The 6,000-nt window shown below is 41.5% G+C and overlaps 1 protein-coding gene across 1 annotated transcript in view; it reads left to right on the forward strand.

The window, feature by feature from the left end:
- Window positions 1-2,538, forward strand: part of Mettl4 (methyltransferase like 4) — a 58,146-nt gene extending 55,608 nt beyond the window's left edge. The window contains exon 9 of the transcript XR_004943608.1: window positions 2,514-2,538. The gene's annotated coding sequence lies outside the window, so the exon portion shown is untranslated. The remainder of the gene's footprint in view (window positions 1-2,513) is intronic.
- Window positions 2,539-6,000: the final 3,462 nt, after the last annotated feature.

Consider the following 6,000-nt stretch of genomic DNA (forward strand, 5'->3'; position numbering starts at 1 on the left):
CCCCTTCACTCTCCTACCTGTACTTTTGCCTTGAGTTCTGATGCTTTATATTTATGCAATAGCTGTCCAATGCCATGACTTCAGAGTTAGGTTGATCTTAGAGTTAGCTTTGCAGTGTGACCTGGTCTCCATTTTTGTTACATAGATGACTATTTTTTATGTGTTGAACTATAAATATGTTGACTATTTAATATGTTGAACTAAATTTATAATCTACCCCTTCCAAACTTGCTATTATTTCTAAATTCTCTTAGTTAACAATGTCACTACCCTCTTAGCTTCCCAGGTCAAAAAACAATGAGTCATTCTGAATCGTCTCCCTTTTGGAACATTCCATGTCCAACTCAGTCACTGTACAACACACCCTTCAATTCCCTTCAGTCCATTCCATGTTTCTTTCTGTGTTTCCATTGCTTTATCACAGCTTTAGATATAGAGAACTCCTATCTATATCTATCTGGTTTCTATTTTAAAAGCTCATTCTCTTCAATGTATCTCCACTTGCCAAAGTAATCTTTCTAAAATAAATGGGACCATTGTTGTGGGGTAGTCACCAGAGAAGACTGCTTGGACATGAGGTTAAGCCAATAGAAAGTCTTTATTAGCTTACCAGTGACTAAATTGGGTGTCTGGGATCCCAGTGACTACATGACTATTTCTGATAGTGAGCTTTTAATCACAAAGAAACCATGCCTTGGGTTGACATACTTCAGTTAACAAGAACAGTTAGTCAACTACAGAAGCCAAAACCAAGGTAAGTACATTTAGAAACTTTCCCAGATCTATGGACTTTGTTGGATTAGGTCTTTGTTTTCACTTTGGCTAGTATGCTGTCTACATGCTGAGCTTTACAGCCAGAATGCCATTTCCACCATGGAGTCATTTGTGCCAAGGTCTAGAGCCTACTAAGGTCAGGAGCCCTGTTATGACCATCTCTTCTTACCTTTGCTGAAGTCATTCTAGGGCCGTTTTCGCTTTCAAAACACAACTCAAACTCACCTATTCAAGCAAAAGTCTGCCACTGGCACGGTCTCTGTCTAATTCAACCACTGTATCTCCCACTTGGTGGTCTTCTCTGCTTCTTCCAAATGTTTATTTACAGCAACCCTTTAAAACTCAGCCTGATTGCCTGGTGTTACATTTATGGGAAGATTCTACTTTTAGTTGTTTTTAAGGACTTGCTTGTGATCTAGTCAGAGTCTTCTGGGCCCTTGTCTGGGATTTTTAATCCTGATTTCAGTCATGAAGATCTCCTGTTGCCTTTTGGGTCAAATTGCTGTGAGGATGTGAAGTTGGGGTTCCTACAACTTGGAAGATGTGCACTGGCAGAGAAAAAGTCATCAACATCAGTAGAGAGGAAAGATGAGGACTGGAGCAAGGGCACATGCAAGAGGGGTGAACCAAGTCTTGGTGATACTGAGTCTTAAGTTATGCTTGATATGGAATCTTTTCTGGTCATCTTCAACTATTAGCTGATTAAATACACTGCCTATCACTTCTCCCCTTTCTGTGGTGCTGAGGAAAAACCCCAGAATATCTAAAAGCTAGGTAAGTGCTGTAGCACTGGGCCACATACCATTTTCTCCTGACTTTCCCCCCACTAAATTAGATTGATTTAGTTCTTATCACATTAGGTCTTAACAGTCCAAGGAGGCGCACTAGGCTTGGAGATCTAGTGTTATTTACAGGATGGTTATGATTTTGGCTCTGATGAAACAGTATCAATTTGATAGATTGATTTCTTTGAGACTTTACAGACATGTGAACTGTAGGTGTTAACATTTAAGTTTATATAAAGAATAATGCTGGGCGGCGGTGGCACATGCCTTTAATCCCAGCACCCGGAAGGCAGAGCCAGGTGGATCTCTGTGAGTTCAAGGCCAGCCTGGTCTACAGAGTGAGATCCAATACAGGAACCAAAACTACATGGAGAAACTCTGTCTCTAATCCGCCCCCTCCAAAAGAAAAAGAAAAAAAAAAGAAAAAAGAAAAGAAAAAAGAATGACATATTTCTGGGCAGTTCAAATGTCTTAATTAGTTCTGGAATGAACACAGTGAAATGTAAGCATGTTCTTAGAAAGCTTATGTGCAATCTTCTATTATTCAACCAAATGGTTCTCAACTCTGGATATGCAATGCAGTCATGTGGAGAACTTATAGAATGACTGATGACTAGGGACATCCCAGGCAAAGCAAACCGGAATCTCTGGGAGGTAAGTGACCAGTGTTGGTATTTGCTCAAAGCTTCCCTGGTTTCTACTTTTAGCAAGTATGAGACTGTCAGCTTTACAGATCTAGAATCACATAGGAAACCTCTGAGCAGGTCTTTATTTTTAATAATTTGTAATAATAATAATAATTGGTATGTATGATGTGTACATATGAGATCAGGCATGGTGTATGCACGGAGGTCAGAAGACAACTATTGGGAGTTGATCTTCTTCTACTGTTTTTTTTAATTAATTAATTAATTTATTATGTATACAGTGTTCTGTCTACATGCATCCCTGCAGGCCAGAAGAGGGCGCCAGATCCCACTACAGATGGCTGTGAGCCACCATGTGGTCGCTGGGAATTGAACTCAGGACCTCTGGAAGAGCAAGCAGTGCTCTGAACCTCTGAGCCATCTCTCCAGCCCCTTCTACTGTGTTTTGAGGTGAGGTTTCTCTTGCTGTTTCTTTCACACTGCATACTTCAGTTGGATGTTCCCTCAGCTTCAAGGCAATTCTCCTTTCTCTGCATCCCATCTCACCATAGGAGTGCTGGGGTTACAGATGGATGCCACCGTATTTGGCATTTTATGTGTACTCCAGAGATCAAACTCAATTAGTCAGGCTTATGTGCCAAGCAGTTTTATCAAGTGAGCCATCTAACCAGTCTGGGCATGCCTTTGAGGGAGTGTCTAGATTGGGTTAATAAAGGTGAGAAAACTAACCCTAAATGTGAGGGGCACCTCCCCGATTCCAGACTGTACAAAAGGAGAAAGGAAATGGAGCATCAATATTCATCTCTCTTGGCTTCTTGATTGCAGATGTATTATAACTGGCTTCATCACCCTTCCCTGTCCTGGAGGACTGACTGTACCCTCAAACTGTGAGCCACCACCAAACAAACCCTTCTTCATCAGGCATTCTTTCCCAGCAAAGAGAAAAATAACTAGCAAAGCAAAGGGCCGAGAAGCACTGGTCCATCCTGATACTGTACTCTCTTCTTTGAGGAACTCAGGTTGCCCACACAGGGCAATTTGTGGACCTCTCTCCCTGAACCTAATTTCCCATGTAGCTAGCTCAACATTAGCCATTGAGCTGCTGTTTGCTTTCATGCTATTTATTCTCAGGGTTGGCATTAATTTTCATGAAACTGGTCAGAAATATGGTCAAGCACTGTTTTCCTTGATTATTATTATCATTATTGTTGTTATGATTATTTTAGACATGGTCTCATTATGTAACCGTGGCTGTCCTAAAACTTGCTGTGTAGACTAGGCTGACCTTGAACTACAGGGATCTGCTTGCTTCTGCCTCTGAGTGCTGGGATTAAATGTGTTTGCCACCACTGCCTGGCCTTCCCTTGATTCTTAAAGTAATAATGTTGTGTGATATTTTGCTTATGTTCTGAAAAATAAAGTTTGCCTAGAGTTCAGAGGGCAGAGCTAGCCACCAGTTAACCATAGAGACCAGATGATGGTGGCACACACCTTTAATCCCAGCACAACTGGGAGGTGGAAACAGGAATGTAAGGTGGGTGGAGACAGGATCTCAGCCCCCTTTCCATCTGAGGAGTCTCTAATGCCTGCTGCTCTGCTTATCTGACCTTTCAGTTTATTACCCCAATATTTGACTCTTTTTTTTTTTTTTTCCGAGACAGGGTTTCTCTTTGTAGTTTTGCGCCTTTCCTGGAACTCACTTGGTAGCCCAAGCTGGCCTGAAACTCACAGAGATCTGCCTGGCTCTGCCTCCCGAGTGCTGGGATTAAAGGCGTGCGCCACCACCACCCGGCGACTCTTGGTTTTTATTGATAAGACTAATTAGGATCATGCTTCATAATAATGTGGCTATAAATCGTCAATTTTTATGATAATTCATCCTTTTTCTTGAGTAGGTGAATATTTTCTCAGATTTAGCCTGATACGATTTTTCCTGAATGAAGTGACACTGTAAGTGAGAAGATAATTTCTTTCAAAGTACAGTGTTCTATTAATTATTGGAAAATTTAATACATTGAATTTGATTATAGTCACCCCTAACTCTCCCCGATCCACTCCAAACTCCAAACCCTGCCCCCTTTTTATTTTTTTTAAATAACTGTCTTAGTTAGTTTTTTTTTGTTTTTGTTTTTTGTTTTTTGTTTTTTGAGACAGGGTTTCTCTGTGTAGTTTTGGTGCTTGTCCTGGAACTCACTCTGTAGCCCAGGCTGACCTTGAACTCATAGAGATCCATCTGCTTGGCTCTGCCTCCCAAGTGCTGGGATTAAAGATGTGCCTATCACTGCCCGGCTTAGGGTTTTTTATTGCTGTGAAGAGACACCATGACCACTGGCAACTCTTATAAATAAGAATATTTAATTGAGGTGGCTTGCTTATAGTTTCAGAGGTTCAGTCCATTATCATCAGAATGGAGAGCATAGAGGCTTGCAGGCAGATGTGGTGCTGGAGCTGAGAGTCCTACATCTTGACTCAGAGACAACAGGAAGTTGACTAACTGTTACACTGAGTGAAGCTTGAGAAAAGAGGCCTCAAAGCCCACCCCCACAGTGACATACTTCCTCCAACAAGGCCACACCTCTTAATAGTACTGGGGAACATTTTTTTTTTCAAACTACCACAATAACCCATTGAATCCAATTTGTGTTGCCCACCTGCTCCTGGAATATGATTGACTTACCAGGGATTGTATCCTTAAAGAAAATTGATTCTCCCCACCCTACACCATCAACCGTCAATTGCTCCTCAGCTTGGGGTGGGGGCTAGTAAACTAGAACATTGATCAGCTTGATTTGGTACAGGTAACCACTGCCACTGTGAGTTCACCAATGCCGCAGCCCTGCTATGTACAGAAGACATGGTTTTAGTCTAGTCCTCCCTGACTTCTGGATCTTACAATCTTTCTGCACGCTTTTCCATGATGGTCTGTCCCTGAGTCTTGGTATTTGTGTGTGTGTGTGTGTGTGTGTGTGTGTGTGTAATGTGGATGCTTCACTGTTGCTGAGTAATCCATTGACATTTATATCTGCACTTTTGTCATTCATCACTGTCCATTGCACAAAGAGACTTCTCTGATGAGGTCTGAGATGAGCTGCATTGATCTATGGGTGCAGAGATTCAAACTTAAGAGTATAGTTTGCTCCCGGGTCCAAAGAAGAGAATTTCAATAGTAAAACTGATGCAAAAGAAAACACTTAGATGTATCAAAACAAGCACAACTTATTCTATTAGGATTTTAATCTGGTTTTGTCTTTGTCTTATTTATTTTCTTACTGCTCTGATAAAACAGTCTGGCAACACCAATTTAAAGAAGAAGAGGCTTAATTTAGCTCACAGTTCTACATACATACCTCCTGGTTGAGAGGTCAAGGAGTCAGGAGCTTGAAACAACTGCTTATATTACATCCACGTTCAAAAGAGAGCAGTGAATGCATGCTGGTGCTCAGCTTGCTCCCCTCAATCCTATCAGTCGAGGGTTCCTTGCCTAAGGAATGGTGCCACCCACGCTGCTGGTTCTTGCCACCTTATTTAAGACATCAACATAGCCTCTGGACATGTCTGTAGGAGATTATCTTTCAGGTGATTTTTGTCAAGTTGACAACCTTAATCATCACAATCTGTATTTCCTCCCCTTCCTCAACTCCCCTCTTGTACTCAGTCTGAACCCAGTGTCTGTGCGTTTGCTAGGCCAATACCCTACCATTCACCTAAATCCCTAAGTCCAGGAGTTTAATCTGTGAAACAAAAGATTGCTTTACAGTCAAATGTGTGCTTTAGTCTGTTTTCATAGTAAAAAC

Source organism: Onychomys torridus, chromosome 23 (genome assembly GCF_903995425.1).
Source record: "Onychomys torridus chromosome 23, mOncTor1.1, whole genome shotgun sequence".
NCBI lineage: Eukaryota > Metazoa > Chordata > Mammalia > Rodentia > Cricetidae > Onychomys > Onychomys torridus.